Here is a 19798-nt window from a genome sequence, read left to right as displayed (position 1 = left end):
ACAAAACTGCCGCCAAAATTGTAAATATGAAACAACTGCACAAGTGTTAGTTTTTATTATAGTTTATATGATTACAAACAACAGTCTGGATGACAGCTTGGTTTTTGAATTTCAGACTATGCTTATGGATCTGTCAATGTGTTCTGTTTCACACTTATGAAAACCCAACTACTCTATTTTCTGATTTCTCAAGTATTCCTTAATTGCCCATCACTATTAATAGAGATCAAGTTCTAAAGCATTCCTAGCCAACTTAGTTAGAAAGCAGCTTCCAATAACATCCTCATTAGCCATTTGATAACATTAAGTCTGTGCTTCTTCCAGAGCCATACAACAGACTATCCGGTAATGAGAAGAGGTTCTCCTGCTGCCAGGACTCAAGTTACCATAAGCTTGGAGATACATTGTTCCAGAACTCAGCTGGTTATCTGTCTAGTAGCCCGCAGCCTGTATTTCTCTGGGGACAAGGAAGAGGAAGAAGAAGCTCAGTGATAGCTGACCCATTGGCTTTGTGTTGATCATGCTCGTAATTCCACCTTTAGTTACATTATACAGGCTATGATCAAAGCTGGGCCTGGAAACTCCAACTCTGTTTTGATGGCTTAGGAATCTGCCCAAATCAGAGCCTCCGTGGACTCCTGAAGTTTTTGAAACTATTAACATTTTGTTTCTTTTATCATATATGCTCCACAAATTTCAGTCTCTGTTGGACAGGCAAGAAAAAGAGGGAATAAAGAGAAATAAAATGACGCCATTTTGGTATAAAGTAAAGCACTTGGATTGGGGTCCAAAGGATCTCCCTTCAAACCTTATCTCTGTGAATTTGGGTGATCATAAATAAGCCCCTTCCTCTCTCTAGATCTTCACTTCCTCATCACCAGGATGAGGGCAGTTTATTAAATTATAATAACAATAACTAGCATTTACTTAGTATTTTAAGGTTTGCAGAATACTTTAAATATTTTCTCTTATTTGATCCTCACAACAACTCACTGAGTTTAATTCTATTACTATCTTTATATTAACAAATAAAGACTGAGGCGCAGATAAAGTGCCTTGCTCAAAATTACACAGTATTAAGTGTCTGAGGAAGGACTTTGATTCAGATCTTCCTGATGCCAAGTCCAACACTCTATTTACTACACAGCCTAGCTACTGAATATAATAGTAACAAACCCTGATAAAGCACCAACCATAATATTTATAATTTATTAGATGGAAAAGATGCTTTTATTATCCCCCTTTTACAAATGGGAAAACTGAGGCTGAATCAAGGTCATTTAGCTAGTAAATGTTTGAAGAAGGATTTGAAGGGAGGCTTTCTGAATCCAAGTCCGGTTTCTGTCTAGTGGGTCATCTAGTCACATTATCTCCAAAATGCCTCCCAATCTATATCTCGCTATCTGAAATTCTAGGAAGTGATTATATGGCACTTCTGAGCTTCAGATAGGGTCAAATCTAGGTTGTCAGAAGGTAGATAATTCATACTGAAGTTAAGCCTTAGCAAATCTTTTCAACCTCTCACTTTTGTGATTATCATTCCTGCTGGCTTCTATTTGGCATATAGCCCAGACAGAACTAGAAGTGAAGACCTTTTAAGCAGAAACATCTAATTACCTTCCTTTACTTTCCCCTATAGAAGAACTATCACTTCCACTAGAGAAAATTGGATTGAAACTGGTACTTACCTCCAAGGGGTGGCTTTCTATTTCTAAAACAAACTATGCAACAAAGAGAGATAAAACTAGATAAATTATAAAACCAAACCTAGGGCAGGGCAACCAACACTTTGGCCAAGGGCTGAAAGATTAAGGGGGAGCTGACAACTATACTGCTTCACAAGAAATAAATAAAGCACCTCTTTAGCAAGCTAAGTAGATTAAATACGAAGCTACCAGATTGGCTCACTATTCCCAGCTTCCTCTCCTCAAAAGCTGTCACAAACCACATGAGTTCCTCACAGACTCTACCTGTGATTTGTCCTATGGTTATAGTCTTCTCAGCATCATCTATTTTGTCCTTCATGGGGCCTTGCATTCTGAAGACTAAATGCTCATTTCTCACAACTGAATTTCTCTTAAAAAGCTTAATTTATGGATACATCTCATGCTGTTTACCCCAGTATCTTTTGTTAAGTCTTCTGTGTGATTTTATTATGCTAAAGTTTTTCAAATTTCAAGAATTCAACACACACTCACAAATAAAGTTGCAAAATCAAATTTTATTTAGCATCATCCCCAATCTGAATTATCCCAGCTATTAATCTAACATCTAGCATAATAAGAAATAACAGGTACTTAATACTTCCTGAAATTGAATTGGGAGGGTGTTCTTATTTGGATTTACCTATTCTATTTAACCTATATCAAATTGCTTGTTGACTTGGGGAGGCAGGACATAAATGAATGTTGAAAACTATCTTTACATGTATTTGGAAAAATAAAACACTACTAGATTTACCCATCCCTAGAAGTGTTATAACCCACCCAACCCCCATTCATCTCAAGGACTATCTATCTGTATTATCAGCATAATATCTGGCATAAAGTAGATGCTTATAAATATTGCTAATTATTAAGTGGGAAAGGTAAATGCAGGAATTACTAAGCTGCTTCTCTGAAACTCATCCCTTCCCCCTCATCTTCTTGATATCTCCCTAACTCCCCTCCCCCACTTTATAGTTATTTCAAAACTTTAAGGATCCAGAATCTTGTCAGCATGGGCAATTTCAAATCCACCCACGTGGATCACAATGTTTCTACCACTTAACACATAAACTTCAAGAGCCAAAATGAACCAAGAAGTTCATCCAGTGGACAAACTTTGGTGATAAGTCTTTGCAAATTTATCTAGGTTGATCCTCAGATAAGAAGTAAAATCCTACTCAAAACCTTTTTCAGATTGGTAGGACCTGATGTCATCTTCCCACCAAGAAGAGACACTGAGAAAGGACTAATGGAGGTTTCTGCTTTACTACACGTTAGGTTAGTGTCATCTAAATTTTTTAAGCTCTAATGAATCTCTTTAAAGTTCAAAAATCTCCCTCATTCAAAGGTTCTTAATTTTTTTTTTTACTATCCTAGGTTTTTATCTGATATCTGATAAAGTCTATACATTCTTCAGAATAATGTTATAAAATAAAACTTAGTATTAAAAATAAAGTCAATTACATGTTAATAGTTAATAGTATGTATGCATATGTGTGTATATATTATATATGTAAATATATATTATATATGTATATGACATAATATATATAAAATGTTTATTTAAAAACAAGAATTCCACATTAAGAACTCTCATCCTAATATTATTACTTAATATATTTGCCTTTCCTTTCTACATCTATACAAATAAGCATTATATGAAGAAATAGACCAAATAACTTACTAGAGATCACCTTATGGGGCCCAAGAACAGAAAATCTACCTAAGTAAACCAAACACCTCCCAAAGGCATTGCTGGAAAGTTAGGAAAATAGTGACAATGCTCATTTTCCTAGATTTTGTCAATTATGATTCTTTCCCCCATTACCAAACTAGATTTTGGAATGGACTTCAAGATGGATACACCCCACATTGAAGAGACCACATAGCAATGTCCAGATCTGTTGCTACAACAAAATACCTTCCTCTCAGGTCTTCATTCTTTGCTCAGAACTGATAGTATTGGAAATACCAATTTAAATTAGATGGCTCAGTCTCTGCAATTTTTATTCAATCATTAACAACAAGAGAATTTTTGGAGGAACCTATTGGATTTATGGTGTGTCCCTAGTTATGTCAACATTGCAAAGTTTATATAAAGTGCACATAGAAGAGTATCACATCTCAAGTTGTCATTTCAGTTGTGATTTCCTCGTCTAAGTTCTTTTCTTTGTCAAATGAGATTTTCAATGCTCCTTATCAAAAAGGTAGTGAAGATAAGGTGGCTCCTTCCAGTCCCTGACAAATTAAGTGTGCTTCAGGGACTAGCACTAGGTAGGAAAATATATTGGAGGTGGAAAGGTGAATAAGGGGTGCTAAGTATATATGACTGTATAGTATGACTATACAACAGGTTTTTTGGGGAAGTATCACTTTCTAGCCTACACTTGCATTCGTAGATAGAAACATTCCTCAAGTAGCAACTATGTGCAAAACCCTGAGCTAGGTGCTGGAAATATGTAAATTAAAAAACAATCTTCTCTTTGACCTCATACAGTTAGTAATCTGAAAGAAAGGATATGGGATATACAATTAAGCATGATATACACTAGCACATTATTTTACATATATATGTGGATACATTTCTAATTTATTATATATTCACAATTACATTTATTATGTTTTATATTATACTGCATATATATCATATACATATGTATGACTTTCATACTTTTGAAGAAAAATCTTATTAACCATAAGAAAGTCTTAAGTCTACATAGGCAAAAATTCGGAGTTGGAAGAGATTTTTTTACACCTTCTAGTCTAGCCTCTGAATTTATAGTGAAAGAAGAGTTTAAACAGCTTGTTCAAGGTCACACAGTAAATATGAAGCAAGGCACATACGTGAAGCCAGTTCCTCTAAACACTCTGTTCTTACATCTGAGCTCAATAAAACCATCTGCAACACATTCTTTCCTTCCCGTTTACTTTAGGATTAAAAAGAACAAGAAACATTGCTTAGCAAATGCCCCCATTTTAAATCAAGGAATCAAGGATCAAGTATAAAACTAGCAAAGTAAGTTAGTGGATAACCAAGCATTATATGTGAATTTAGCAGCTTTAAGTAACAGCAAAGAAGAAAACAGTCATTTTAAGATGACAAGTTATAGCTGAAATGAGAAATGATGGGTATATTTATTGACAGAAATAATAACACTAAATTATTCAGAAATCCCAATGGCATCTGCCAATTGGTTTTATAAAAAGCATATATGAGATCTACATAAAGGGGAAAAGACATATGTGAGGATTTATTTCATTTTATTATAATAGTTCTTTCTACAAACCAAACTGAACTACATTAACATTGTACCAACCTTTGAATATAAAATGAAAGTGAAGTTTTCCACAATAAAAATTGTGGTTTTCTGCAAGGGGAAAATGCAGAGCTATTGAAGATAGCAGAATAAAAATGTCTCCCCAAATAAAAGTCTAATGTACCAGAAAGCAACTAGTTTTGGTTTTTCCCTAAAACTAGAAAAAAGTCAAGTGAGGGGAAAAAAAATTTGCCATGCAACAAAAGGACGTTGTGTGTTTGTGTATGTGTGTGTGTGAAGTGACAAAGGAATTTATTTTAAAAGTCATTAAGTAGATAAGAGTGTTGATATAATCACAATCTCAAAATGATGCAGAATTAAGGAAAACATGCCACTGCCCCACATATATGTTTTTATATAGTCATAAAACATTAAGTTTCGTGAAAAATATGAGACAATAAAATTTGCCCCATTAAAAAGGTTGGCCACTGAATTGTTATAGGTGGTGCAGGGGACAGAATGTTGGGCCTGGAATCAAGAAGACTTATCTTCCTGAGTTCAAATGTGGCCTCAGAAAACAAGGGAAACAGGGTGAAGTGACTTGCTTAGGGTCACATAGCTAGGAAGTGTCTAGGTCTAAGGCAAAATTTGAACTTGGGTCTAGAGCCTTGTTCAACCACTGAGTCACCAAGTCTGCCCCTTACTGTGTTTTTGCTTTTTTTTTTTTTTTTTTAAGTTACAAAATAGTTTGTTTTAAAACACATTAGCCTCTGCTGAGACAGCCTTGGGAGGCTTTAGGATTGCTGCAGGTTACAGGCTTCAAGCAGGGCTTCCAGCAGGTACTGCAAGTTCAGAAGCAGAAATGCCTTCCTGGAACCATTAAGGCCCTCTGGCTTACATCAGGTCTGCCTTTTCATCAGAAGCCTGCTGGGAACTCCAGTTTCTTCCCTGGATGGGAGAAGACTTGCTCTTCTTCCTGGATACTAACGTAATAGCTTCTCTTTCTTGGAAAGATCTTTGTCCCTTCCTGGTCAACTCCAGACATGCTCTAGTCAACTTTTCTAGCTCTGTCTTAAGGACAAGAGCTGTAGGGTCCTCTATATCTTCCCTGATGGAACATGCTGAGTTGCAGTTTTCACAACCAGAGTCTTATCCAGATATAATAAAGACAGCATTAAGGCCTGTTCCTGGATGAAAGAAGAGAGAAGGAATGGGAGAGTTCGGAGTCATATTGTGTTTAATCATTTCATGTGATTAGGAAGGCCTTCCCAAAGGCTCCCTATATTTTTAGTGAGAGATTTATTTTATATTATGGACCAATGAAGGGCTAAGTTCTTTAAAACTTTACTTATAAAATTATTAAGAATACCAATTTTGCCTTCAAGAAAATGAAAAAATATGTCCATCAAAGTTGATCCTGAAGAAGAGGGGAGAAAATGCACCTTACTTCAGGTATGGCACACTGCTTACATCTTTACTAATTTGACTTATTCATGATTCAACCCTCTTCTTTATTCTTTGTTATGATGGATGACTTTCTGGGTAGGAAAGTAGGGAGGAAATGTCAAAACAAAGATATCAATAAAAATCATTTAAAAGATAATACAGCTATCTTATTTTACAATTTTGAACTGAAAGACATATCCACAAGGGAAAAAAAGATTTTCCTCTACACTTATAATAAAAAACTAGGCTGCCATTCTGTGAAATGTTATAAGAGATCTTCAATTTTGTCAGCATTTTTTAAAACTAAAGAAAGGAGAAATATGTAAGTCTTCTGAAAAACGGTAAGTTTGGGATAAAGAATGCCTTTTCAGTTATAAATGATTCATAGCATTGTGGGTCAGGGAACACTACTGTGTGGCAGTGGGTGCCAAAGGGCACCGGTCCTGAGCCAAGCAGTAGTAGGGCTGAATGCTGCTGCCAAGCTCTGGCAGCTTCAGGCACTGGAAACCAGAACGCTGTCTTGTCCCACAGCTTCACAGCAGTTGTTCTCTTCTATCAAAAGATCAGAAGTTCCTGGGTGCCCCCTACCCAGTAGAGTACAAAGAACATTGGACTAGAAGTCAGTAAACAGGTTGGGTCACCATTGCTGAAGATTAGAAAGACCACTTCTTTCACAGGATTGCTGTGCGGACTAAAGGAAAATGAATAAATACATAGAAATGTAAGCTGCTAATATCATTATTCCTATAGCCCAAAAGCTAATGAAGATGTATAAGAGTCATCTAAAAACTGCAGGAAGTTAGTAACACATTCCCCTTCCTACCCCTACAGCAGAAGTACATTCTTCACCCCATTGTTGCCTATTAGCTAATACATACTAACAATCTAATTGTGGGTAAGTCACCTAAACATCTCTCTAGGATTATTCTACATGGATCCAATCATGAGCCCAAAGGGGTGGTGGGGAGTAGAGATAGTTACCAGATATTCCAATGTCACAAGGCCAAATTATTATAATGTCACAAGGCCAAATTATTATAATGGCACTAGTGAAATTTTTGCTGTTGCAAAAATTAGACATTAGGGTAGGTAAGTGGGGTGGATTGTGCCGGGTTTGAAGTCAAGAAAACTCATCTTCCTGAGTTCAAATCTCATTTCAGACACTTACTAGCGATGGTGTGATCCTGGGCAAGTAACAATCCTATTTGCCTTAGTTTCCTCACCTGTAAAACAAGCTGGAGAAGGAAATGGCACATCCCTCCAGTATCTTTGCCAAGAATATCCCAATGGGATCATGAAGAGTTGGACACAACTGAAAAACAACTAAATAACAATTTAGTTATTATCAATATATTTTCATAGTTACAAATAAGGTCCCGATTGGTGTGAGAGTGTGGTTTGGAAATAGAATACTTGATTTTGAATTTCAGCTGTGCCACTTACTACTCATCAAACTCATGGCAAATAATTTAATTTCTCAGGACCTCAGTTTCTTCATCTGTTAATGAGCTGGGTTTATAATAACCTCTAAGTTTTATTCTTCTAAATACAGGATTCTATGTGGAGCTTAGGCAAGTCACTTAACCACTATGAAAATATAAAATTCCTCATCTGTAAAAACAGGAAGCAGGTAGGTGGCTCAGTAGATAGTGCAAGAAGTCAAGATGAGTTAAGAAGACTTGAGTTCAAATCTGACCTTAGATACTTACTAGCTGTGTAATCTTAGACAAGTCACAACTCTGCCTAAAATTACTGGAGAAGGAAATGATAAACTACTCTACCATTTTGGCAACCCCATGGAGAAAATGGTCCATAGAGTCTTGAAGAGTGAGACTAAATGACTGAACAGCAATAGCTGTGAGATAGTAATAACACTTGTGCTACTCTCAATTCCTGTAGTTGTGAGAAAAACACTTAAAGTCCTATAGCAATGTGAGTTATTATTTTGATTCATATTTTTAGGGCTTCTAAGGGAAAACTAAAGGGATTCACCCATAAAATTAGAAGGGCTTTTCCAACTCTAATGATATAGGAGTCTATAATGACATCAAAGTTAAATTTTGAAGGATCTCAAGAAATTAAGCTCCAGGGTGCTTTTTGGTGGAGTAGATAAGAAGTAATGTATATCTGCTTTTTAAAGTCAGAATACTATTAGAATCCTACCTTAAAGAGTCTTATGGAAAGGGAAATGATGTATTCTGATTTTTACTGAAAAGGTACTTGCTAAGACATGAAAAATAGGCAAGTTAGAAAAGTGTCAAAGCATTTCCCCTAGCAGATGTCAGAGTCATTAAAAAACAAAAATGTTCTGTTACACATATACACAGTTTTATTTTATGAATAAAAAAAAGATTATCCAAAATAAATTGACATTTCAGCTATTTTGAAAATTATTGTCAAAATAAATTTTAACCTATTTCCATTCAAAGTTCAGGATTTTTAAATGTCCAAATTAGACATTTCAGGTCTGGTATTTCCAATTTTAAATATCATGGCATCATTAAAAAAAAAAAAAAATAGCTCCTTGACATGGGATTATTGAAATTTAATGATTATAAAAACCAGACTAAAAATGTTGGCATTTGATGTAATGAGTATGAGATGGTAAAATGGAGAGAAAGCCAGTTTTAAAGCTAAGAAAAAAAGTATGAGTTAAAGTCTTTAAAAGATGCTGACTAGGGGCAGCTAGGTGGCGCAGTGGATAGAGTACCAGCCTTTAAGTCAGGGGGACTAGAGTTCAAATCTGGTCTCAGACACTTAACACTTCCTAGCTGTGTGACCCTGGGCAAGTCACTTAACCCCAGCCTCAGAAAAAGGGGAAAAAAAAAAAGATGCTGACTGGATGACTCTCTTAAATTCTAAATGATTTAGAAGACTAAATCACAAAAGAAGAATCACATTGGGAGAAGGAATTTCTTCATCTGGTCCAGTACTTAGCACAGTGCCTAGTCTACAATAAATATTTATTGATGGACCTCCTTCAGCTAGGAGTTTTCTATACCAATTAAAATATATACCTAGATCTTCTCTCTATCTTGATCCCAATACATTGATCATAATGGGGAAATAACGAAAGTCAACATAATTGATTTAACTTAGGATAACAAGGGAGCATAATAAGAATATAGCTAAAGAAAAAAAAAAAAAGTGAGGAAGGGGCTTCTCTTTGAGAAATAGTAGCAGAAAGGAGGAGGTAAGAAAGGAAGAGAAGGAAAAAGAACAATCGCTTAGGATAAAGGTCCAAAGAAATGCATTGGAAGTCTTGGGAAACTGTTGGTACAAAGGATCAGTTGGATGTAGGGAGTTGAAACAGACATCTTAACAGAGGAAGGATTAGGGAGAAGTGACTAGAAGAATAGCAGAAAAGAAAAAAAAAAAAAAAAAAGTTCCAAGGAACTAGTTGTTAAGAAAAAGGCAGAGAGATAAGATGCAGAGAAGCTGTAGACTATCAATAACCAGATGGATCCAAAACAACATAGTTTGAAAATAACAAAGGAACCTAGACTTGTAAGCAAAGGGGACAGGGAGGTGGGTGGTGCTGGAGTATAGGAGTTGAGAGAAGGAAGGGAGAAAGTAGCTATACTAGAAAATGTCTATAGCAAAGGGTCTATCAAGTGCTGCTCACACAGAGCTGAATTGTTAGTATTTTTTGCTCTGCAGGGAACAGTGTGTGGTTCCTAATCTCTTAGGTTCAATGGCATTGCAGAGCCAATGGGCTCCCCACAGGGAGGAAATACCTGGCTCATTCCCAACAGCCCCACTGGGAAAGTGACAAAATGTGTTAGCTTTCCACCTGACTCTCAGACATGAACAGAGAATCTTTGTAGTATACCAAGCTGTGAAATAATTGCAAGCACTAGTCTACAAAAACATTTTGATTATCTCCTGAAAGAGTTTGGAAGTTTGAAGAGACGTTATTACATGCTTAGAAACTTACATATATTTAGTCTACAAATTACTTACCCTTCACCTAGCACTATATTAAGTCCTATACATGTGATGGGGGAGAACAAAGAAGAAACTTCCATCTCTGCCCTTGTGAAATAAGGCAAGTCACGTATAAAACAGTAAGAACAATTCTCAAAAATGTGTAAAGAACCACAGTGAGAATTCTGAATACGATGAGTATTTTACCTACTTCACAGGACTGTTTGGGAACATTAAATGAAAATGAGTGCAAAGGTATTAGAAAACCTTTTAAAATGCCATTTAAGTGTCATTTATCATCATTATTGCCATTATCACAGCCTTCAGGAACAGGATATTAACCTGTGTGGATGAATGTAAAATGATTCTTCTAGGTAAGAGAACTGGATGATATGGGCAGTGGCAGGCAGGGAGAGAGAGGAGAGAAAGGAAGAGAACATAGTAAACATTTAAAAAATGAGCCACTTGGCAAAGAATTGAAAAATGAGTGGATGCCATCAGGTGGAAAATGGCTGAGTAAGTTATAGTATATGAAACTAATGGAATATTATTACTCTATAAGAAATGATGAACAGGTTGACTTTAGAAAACCCTGGAAAGATTTACATGTACTGATGCTAAGTGAAGCAAGCAGAATCAGGAGAACATCTTACACAATAACAGAAAGTTTACAGGATGATCCCTTATGACAGACTTGGCTCTTCTCAGCAATTCAGTGATCCAAGGCAATTCTAATAAATTTTGGATGGAAAATGTCACCTGAATTCAGACAGAAAACTAAAGGGACTAAATGCAAATTGAACCATACTATTTTCATCTCTTCTTGGTTTTTTTTTTCCCTCATGGTTTTCTCTTTTGTTCTAATTGACTCATGTGGAAATACATAAAAAGTACATGTACATGTATATCCTAAAAAATAAGAAACAAACTGCTAATCTATGAATTGTGTCCAATGCCCAAAATCTTAAGATTTAGAGTTAGAAGAGGCCTTAGCTATTATTTAGTTCAAACCTTCCCTACATTTTACAGATAAAGAAACTATGATTATGTGATACTCTGTGTCTGGGACTAAAAATTCAAAGATATGAGTGCCCCTTCCCTAAGGAAGGCAATACCTAAGTTGTAAATACAAGGGAAGGAGGAGAATGGTATGAGGTGAGATGGGGGAAGGGAGGTGGATTAGGGAAGCAACCAGAGATATTTCTTATAAAAGGGAGGCATTGAGCTGTGCTTTAAAGGACAGTAAGAAGGTTTCAAAGAAGCAGAGGTAAAGAGGCAATACATTTGAGCTATCCAGATAACTAGGACAAAACATGGAGCATCATAGGCGAGAAGAGCAAGAAAGGCAGTTTAACTGAATCTGAAAATGAAGCAGAGGAATGTATCATAAGCCTGGAAAGGAAGGTTACAGTTAGGTAAAGGGCAGAGAAATTTGTATTTTATTTTAGAGGTAAGAAGGGGGGATATGGCCCAACCTCTGCTTTAGGACCCTCCTTTTGGCATTTAGTAAAGGAGATATTTGAGGCAAAAAGGAGTCAGAAGGCTATTCAGTTCAGATGAAAAGTGATGAGGGCCCCAACTAGAATGGTTGCTATGTGAGCGATGTTGTGGAGGTGGAATCAACAAACCTTGGCAACTGATAAGATACATGTAGTGAGGGATACTAAAGAGGGGGTATGACTGTGAAGGGGGCACACAGGGTGATTGGAAGGATGCTGGTGTCTTCATCAGAAATAGAGAAGACAGAGAGCGGTGAGGTTCATAAGAAGAAATATGACACTGCTGTCCAAATAATTTACTATTAACACTACTAATAAACACTCACAGGACCATAGATTTAGGACTTAAGGGTTCTAAGAGCTTGAAGTGAGGAGAGAAGTAGATGGATATCAAAAGGAATCACTTTGAAGCATTCTGTGTAACAGATTAAAACAGTTTTGGTTACAAAATTCATACAGTAAAGCCTGCTGACTTATCTAGAAACTAAAAAAGAGATATAAGATAGATATTATTTGGTACTAAATATAATGCAAAGGATGCCAGTTGATGATATGATAATAATTTAAAAACCTCACTAGATTTAAAATCAGATTTAAAATCTGGGCTTGAATTTCTGCTTTGCCATTTGCTAACCACAGATAAGTCAATTCCTACATCTGAACCTTGGTTTCCTTCTCTGCAAAAGGGAGCTAATAATATACATACTAAGGTTTTGATTTTTTTTTTAATAGAATTGCAAATTAAACAGGCCAAAGTTTTCACTATGCAGATAGTATTCCTAAATTGTTTAATATGCAAACCACCTCTGCAGCATTTGTTTGAACATTTCCTTTTTAAGTTGTCCAGAATGGTGATCATAGGTTATAGCTGGACTCACCCAGACTAAAGGACTTAAATTTGAACAGACGTTCCCAATTTTACCTTGCTTCACTAATTGCACAGAAGCAGCCAGGGTCAGTGCAGTTGCTGTGAAGCAGCTGGCAGGCTCCTGTATGGAGAGGTTGGGGAACAGCTGGGGAATGCAAGATGCTTCTGAACAAGATGCGAGACGACCCCAAATAAGGCTACGTGTTGATCCGTTGTACAATGGAGGCGACAGGCAAGGGCAGGTCTGGCACATGGATTCCAGCTGCCCTTTCTTCATAGTCACAGAGCGCAACAAGTGGATACAAATGGTGCAGCTCTCATTCACAAAAACACTTGTGGTTTTGTTCCTAATCCTTTATAAAAGTAACAATTGAGCAGCAACCAAACAGCCAAATTCCTAGTTAGATTAAAAGTTACATGTTGCTTACAAACAAAAACATGGCAAGCCAATTATTAGCACCATGTATGATGGTAGTTCTTGTTGATACTCAAAGACTATTGGTTTTGGATTCAAAAGACCTGGTTGCAAGTCGCACCTTTGACCATTAATGTGTGTCCTTGGGCAAGACATTTAACATCCCTAGACCAAGGCTCCCTAATCTGTAAAATTTGTGTTGTATAAATAAATATGTTTGTCTTGAGGTCCACTCCAGCTCTAAAGCCATCATTAAAGATCTAAATCTATATCTAACTCCCACTAAGACAAGGCAAGCATGATTCTGGCCATTTTATGGATGAGAAAATTGACTTAAATTATAAGTGAACCTTGTTCAATTGCAGCCAACTCTTTGTGATCCTATTTGGCATTTTCTTGGCAAAGATACTGGAAAGATGGGCCATTTCCTTCCTAGCTCATTGTATAGATGAGGAACTGAGGCAAATAGGATTAAATAACTTGCCCAGGATCACACAGCTAGTAAATATCTGAGGGCAAATTAGAACTCAGAACTTCTTGACCCCAGGCTCACCATTCTATCCAATCCAATTAGCCCACCTAGCTGAACTAAAGGATAACTGAAGGAGGCAGAACTAAAATCCAGTATGACCTCTGATCTTGTGAGCTATTTATGTGAGCTATGAAAGAAAGTTATCTTTCTCCTAAAGCCCTGGTTAGCTTTAGTAACTAGATAATGAAGTTATGAAACTCCAGACATTCTATTCATGTGAATATAATTCTCTCCCCCACTCCTTCCTTTCTTTTTTGTTCTGATTTCACTGTAATTGGAAACTTTCAACTTGCAAAACTCCCTCCACCAAAGCAGAGTGACAACTATTCAACAACTTATAATGTTAAGGAATTACCTGGGGGCACCAAGAGATGAAGCCACTTGCTCAGGAATTTAACATCATCAGTCTGTGCCAGAGGTTAGACTAGAATCCAGATCTTTCTGCCCAGTAGCTGAGCCTTAAGGAATTGTACAAATAAAAACTTTTCCATCTGTCCTGCAGCTGAACCCTCTCACATGTGTGGCAGAGTTCCCTGTTAGAATGTGAGTTCCTTGAGAACAGCAGGGATCCTCATTTTAAAATGTGTATCCTCAGTATATCAATAAATTTTTATTAAGCACCTACTATGTGCCAGGAAGAATGCAAAACATTAGGATACAAAAAAAAAAAAAAAAAAAAAAAAAAAAAAAAAAAGTTACATTACAAGACATTCCCTGCCCTCAAGGAGCTCACAATCTACTGGGGTAAACGACATGGAAACAAATCTATAGGAAGCAATCTACATACAGGAAAAATAATTAACAGAAGGAAAGCATTGGAGGGACTTAGGGAAGGTTTCATGTAGAAGGTAGGTTTTTAGTTGGGACTTAAGGTCAGGGAGGTCAGTAGTGCAAAAGGAGGAGGGAGAGTTTTCCAGGCATGAGGAACAGCCAGTTCTCCTCATGAAACCTACAGCCTCGATTTTTCTAATTTTCTTTCTAAAAGAAACAATTCTTGGGCCCAAGGTCCATCGCACAATAGGTAAGCAGTTCCCTTCCAGCTCGGAACTTTGTTGATTCATTTTTAATATTTTTAGAATTAGAGAAGTAGTCTTTCTTCCTGTAATATACCAATAGTCAGGGAAGGAAATTGCATTTGCCCTCAGGTTCCTTCCTCCCTCAATTTCTCTCTCCCTTCCCCTCCCCATTTGTGAAATTGAAAAACTTTCACTGATGAGCTAACACACAGGAGAAAAGAGTGAAACTAGTTTCCTTCAATTGGCAATACCCCTGGTACAAAGTGTGTATCATCTTAGTGGAGTTGGTTTAGCAGGTCCCAGACCCATACTTGTGTACACACTCCTTACTATCAGTAAGCTTACCTTGAAACAGCCAATCCACAATACAAAACGTTATGCAACAGGAAAATGATCATTTGGCCAATAATTTACCAACAGGAAAGAGGAGATGTGAATGGGAGGGGCTTTTTATTTTTAATTTTACCCTTAACAGATAAATAAAAATACTACTAAATTAAAATAAATGTACAGAATGAGGGAGCATGCTCATGATTTCTGGCCTTCTTTTTAATTATTCTAATTATTTAGTAATGCTTCAGGTAAGAAATAATGCAAGTTGGAAGTAACCAGATATACTTAACACACTGTGTATATTCTGAATGTAGTCAAATGTCTTTGTGTGTTGTATGTATCAATATACATGGAAAAGAAAGATCAAATATTAACTGTTTTTGTTGTTATTTCTCTAAGAGCCCAGAGAGGGGCGGGAAGTAAATTAAAGTAGGGTAAAAGGAAGGGAAGAAAGTCCAACACTTAATAACTAGGCACCCTCTTTCCCCTTCCCACTTTAACTAGTTCAGCACTAAGAACATTTTGAGTCACCAGTTATAAAGTATCATTCCAGAGTTAGAAAAAAAATTTTTTTTTCAAAAAGTCAAGCTCATTATGGGGCCCCAAAAATCTACTTTCAACAACTCAATCTTAAAGTATAGTTACATTAACATATGAATGAAGCCCCAAAGGCAAATGAGGGGGATTTAACGGCAAAGTCAATAGGTTGAGTCACATTCCTGAGACAGACTTCTCCAACCAAGAAGGGAGGGGAGTTGACTCATCATAAGTTAAAATGATATAAAATACAACTTCATTGGATTTGGCTATGTTTTTGATACACTAGTGCAGTACAGCCCTGAGGCTCACTTTCCTAACCCAAGTCACTGGCAGATTGGGTTCCTATAGTGGGGGTTGGCTGCTTGTCTAGGTTTGCCCTCCACTTGAATGCCAGGTTTTAGGATGGCTTGCTATTTTATACAAGCCCCATAGTGTGTGATTATTTCCTCAACCAAAGCTAATGTATTTCCTGTGTTGCTTCATTTCATTTCAATGACTTTCATTCTTTTCCACCCATTTAAATGCCTTTGATTGATTAGAAGTTGATTCATGGGTCTTAGCAAATTGATGAAGTTATTTTAAATGGACTCCCTTACACTAACAAAATGAACACTTGAAAAGAAGATATGAATTCTGAAGTCTGCCATTACAAAATATCAGCCACCATATTAAGGAAACATATGCTATTTCTAATTCCATTGAATAATTCCATCAAGAAATTGGTTCCAAGGAGTTGGAGACATAGGTTCTCATGCAGTCCTTTTCTTGAATGCTTCATAGATGCCAGCTTAATTAAATCATGAGCACTTAACAATGGCCAGAGGAATATTGGGAAAGAAAGTTCATCAAAACCTTAGCATATGGACAGTCAGCCTGTCTCCACATGTGGTTGTATCGGGTTACTTGTACATAGATGACTAGAGTCTTAGGACAGCAACACGTGATTCCATTAGAAAATGTCAACAAGGCATTTGCCAAATCTGCCATTCCCCAAACTCTGAAGCATCTGTAATTTCCACCCAATCAAAAAGAAAATGTTTTCTATCACCCCATTCCCAGAGGTGGAAAGGGGAATTCATTCATTTCTTTCATTGATCTCGGACTGGGAGAGGATTTAAAAGTTGCTCAGCAGTTCCTCTCCCATTCCACCAGGCTCTTCCCTTCAGCGAAATCAGGTTCTTAACGCACAAACTTAGAGAGAAGTCGCCCCAGCACTTCCAAATGGGTAATTGCAATCCCAAGGAAGAAAAAAAAAAAAAAACCACAAAACAAAACAAGTTACCCAATTCCAATTCCTAACCTTCATCAGCCTCTGGAGAACTTTCAGCTGCACGAACTGTCAGACATCACAGGTGCAGTTATTCCCACCCTCGAGGCTTTTAGGCAGGACACATGACCCAGATTTTAACCTAGTCTCAATCTTCAGGCTGCCGTCATGGCCTCAAGCTGCCTCGTCGTAACACAATTAAAGCGACTTCTGTCTGTCTGCTTTTGCAACCTGTCCTCCCAGCCCCAGCCAGACCAGCAACGTTAAGTGTCGGAGAAAATTACTGGAAGCTTAAGGCTTTATCGAGAGTGGAGTGAAGAGGAAGGGGGAGGACTGAAAAAGGAAGGGAAGTGCTCTTTAAAAACAAAACAAACAACTTTCTTAAAGATAGGTTTTGGTTACGTAAAAATGTGGTGGGCACATGCGGAACTGATCAAGGGGAAACAGGGCAGGGCGGGGCGGGACTCCCAGTCCCGAACTCTGGCTTCCCGCAACAGTATCACTGAGCTGTCAACTGTGGCCTCCTCAGGCTGGGATCGCACAGGAAAAAGCTCTCAGTCAGTGGCTCGTAGCGTCAAAGAAAGAAATGGGTACTTTCTCCCATACGCAGACAAACAAGCCCCGCCTCCAAACCGGAGACCCCTTTCCCGGTCTTGGCAAACCTTTCAGCTGTAAAGCTTCCCAAAACTCAAGAAGGAAAATATTGAGCTACCATCCAGTGCATGCACAGCTCGGGAGAAGAGCTCCCTGCAAATACTGCAAGGGGGAGGGCAGAGAAGGCGGGAGGGTGAGGATGAGGATAAAGGTGTGGGTGTGTGCAGGGGCGTGCAATTGTTATTCAAGTGAGACTCCCAGCTCCCAGGTTACCCCCAAGGTAACATGAAGCGCTTCTCTCCAGCTCACAAAATTGAACAGGCAGTCCTCCATCTCTCCAGTTTCCCAATTTCCTTCTCCCTCCTACTCTAACTCCGCAGGATCTTGAGCCACAAAAATTTCCTAGGAATATGGGTGGCCCCGCACCCACCTATTCCACCTTGTGAAAAAAAAATACATCTGTACAGGTCAAGGCATCTTTAGGCGTAGCGAATCCCATTCACCTGCGGCGTGATTCGGTCAGTATAAACAACACTGAAAAGTAGTTACTCAATCTCTCATTTTTCCCAATCATTTCCAATCGCTCTTCATCCCAGAAAACTGCTCCCTCCCTGAGCCGTGAGTCGGCTCCCAGGGCCCTCTCTCAGATCCCCGAGGGCGGGCCAGGCTGCTCATTCTCCAGGGCGCTGTAAGTGTCAGCCCTTACCTGTCAGCTAGCAAAGAAGTTCAACCCTCCGCCCCGCTCTCCGGTCCTCCCCAGCCCACTCCCCTCCCCTCCGAAACAAGCATGAACTGGCGCCCTCTGCTGAGTCACCCGAAGGAGTGCGGGGGGAGGGGGGCCTTGGAGAGGAGGGGAATAGTGTGTGCAAAGGGGGCCAGTGGGCAGTAACAGATACAGGAGCAGAGGTTAACGTGCAGTGACCCACGTTCCTTCTCTCCTCTCCCTTCTCACTTACACACCACCTAGCAAATGCCCGCCTCTAGGTTAAAGGAGGCAGACTCCACCCAGCCTTTCCCGACAGAAAGAAAGGACAGTCACTCTACAGTCAGCGGCCAAAGCCCCGTACCCCGGCAGCCTGGCAAAGTACCCCCTAGGGCGCTGACTCCAAGGGAGCCGAGCCAGAAGGAGAGCGGGGAGGGCCAAAGAACCTACACCCTGGCCCCGGGCGGCGTCCAGGAAACTGCCGGGAATCAGGCGGATGCAAATCCTATTTTAAAACTCTAGCAATTTTTTTTTCCTGTCCTTGAAAATTGAGTGCAGTCCAGTATTCCCAGCAGTTAGAGATTGAAAGTGGCGCGGGGGTGTGTGTGTGTGTGGGGGGCGCTTTCGGGGAAGCCCGACTTTATTAACTCCCGTTGGGTCCTAAGGAGAGCAGTCAGAGTGCAACTTCAACCCCACAGCTCCGGTGCCCCTGAAGTTTAAAGGCCAATGAGGCAAGCTCTAGCCTCGGGCTCGAGGCTTGATAGAAAAGGATCGAGCAAAGACAGAGTTGGAAGGAGCGTTCTCTCTCGTTTTCACCAGGCTCTCTCACCTGTGCAAACATCCACAGCATAAACTGGCGGACCCCATTGAGATACTGGATTAAAACAGCCGTTTCTAGTAGAATGGAAGGAGGGGTGTGTGTGTGTGTGTGTGTGTGTGTGTGTGTGTGGCGGGGGGGGAGAGAGAGCAAGTTTGGAGAAGAATAAAAGTTATCCAATTAGTGTAAAATGCAAACCTCTCAATGCCAGCTGGCTGAGGAGTAAACTCAGAGATGAGAGGACCCCTCCAGGGACAAACAGAACTCGCGCATATCCATGCACACGCACACACGCCTCCCGAGCTTACCTTGCTAGGCAGTGCCTCCCCAGAAAGTCCGGCTGGCCAGCAGCGCTCACACACCTGCCTGGACCCTCTCCTCCGGAGACAAAGTTAGCGGTGGAGGAAAACTTTCAGGGGGCAAGCCCCGGCACTGGCTCCCACGGAGAAGGGGCGCCAAGCCTTTGCTGCAGTCTCGGAATTACAACTCCAGCTCCCCGGGTGAAGCTGGATCCCGGGGAAAGGGGGAGGAAAGAGGCAGAGGGTCTTGGCCCCGTAATCTCCGGCAGTACCACCAGCAACAGCCCGACACAAGTTTCGAGCCTTTACCCGAGTCCCCCGTGCGTCCTTTCCCCAGCTTCTTCGAGCCTCCAGCCTGGAGCAAGGAGTGGAGTGTATTAATTATATAGCGACCTCAGCCGCGACCTCCCCTCGGTGTTGTGTCCCCCTCTCCGACAGCCCCCTCCCCTCGCTCAGTCTGTCAGTCCACAGGCGCCGGGCTCTCTGAGTGGCCAGGACCTCGTGCCAAGGAAACCCGGCTGGCTCGAGCCCACCCCCTGGGCGCGCGCCCGGCCCTCCTCCTCCTTCCCACTCCGCCCC

At 39.5% G+C, this 19798-nt stretch overlaps 1 protein-coding gene across 5 annotated transcripts in view; it reads right to left on the bottom strand.

Annotated features, from left to right (window-relative positions):
- Positions 1-19798, bottom strand: part of SVIL (supervillin) — a 247505-nt gene extending 227707 nt beyond the window's left edge. For 2 of the 5 annotated variants that reach the window (XM_074267041.1, XM_074267042.1), the window contains exon 1: positions 19229-19798. The gene's annotated coding sequence lies outside the window, so the exon portion shown is untranslated. Of the gene's footprint in view, positions 1-7632; positions 7655-19228 lie in introns of those variants that run through there. The other 3 variants (XM_074267034.1, XM_074267036.1, XM_074267035.1) reach the window with 2 other exon arrangements.

The sequence above is a fragment of the Sminthopsis crassicaudata genome, chromosome 5 (assembly GCF_048593235.1).
Source record: "Sminthopsis crassicaudata isolate SCR6 chromosome 5, ASM4859323v1, whole genome shotgun sequence".
Taxonomy (NCBI): Eukaryota; Metazoa; Chordata; class Mammalia; order Dasyuromorphia; family Dasyuridae; genus Sminthopsis; species Sminthopsis crassicaudata.
Note: the sequence above shows the minus strand (reverse complement) of the source record. Positions and strands in the feature narration are given on the sequence as shown.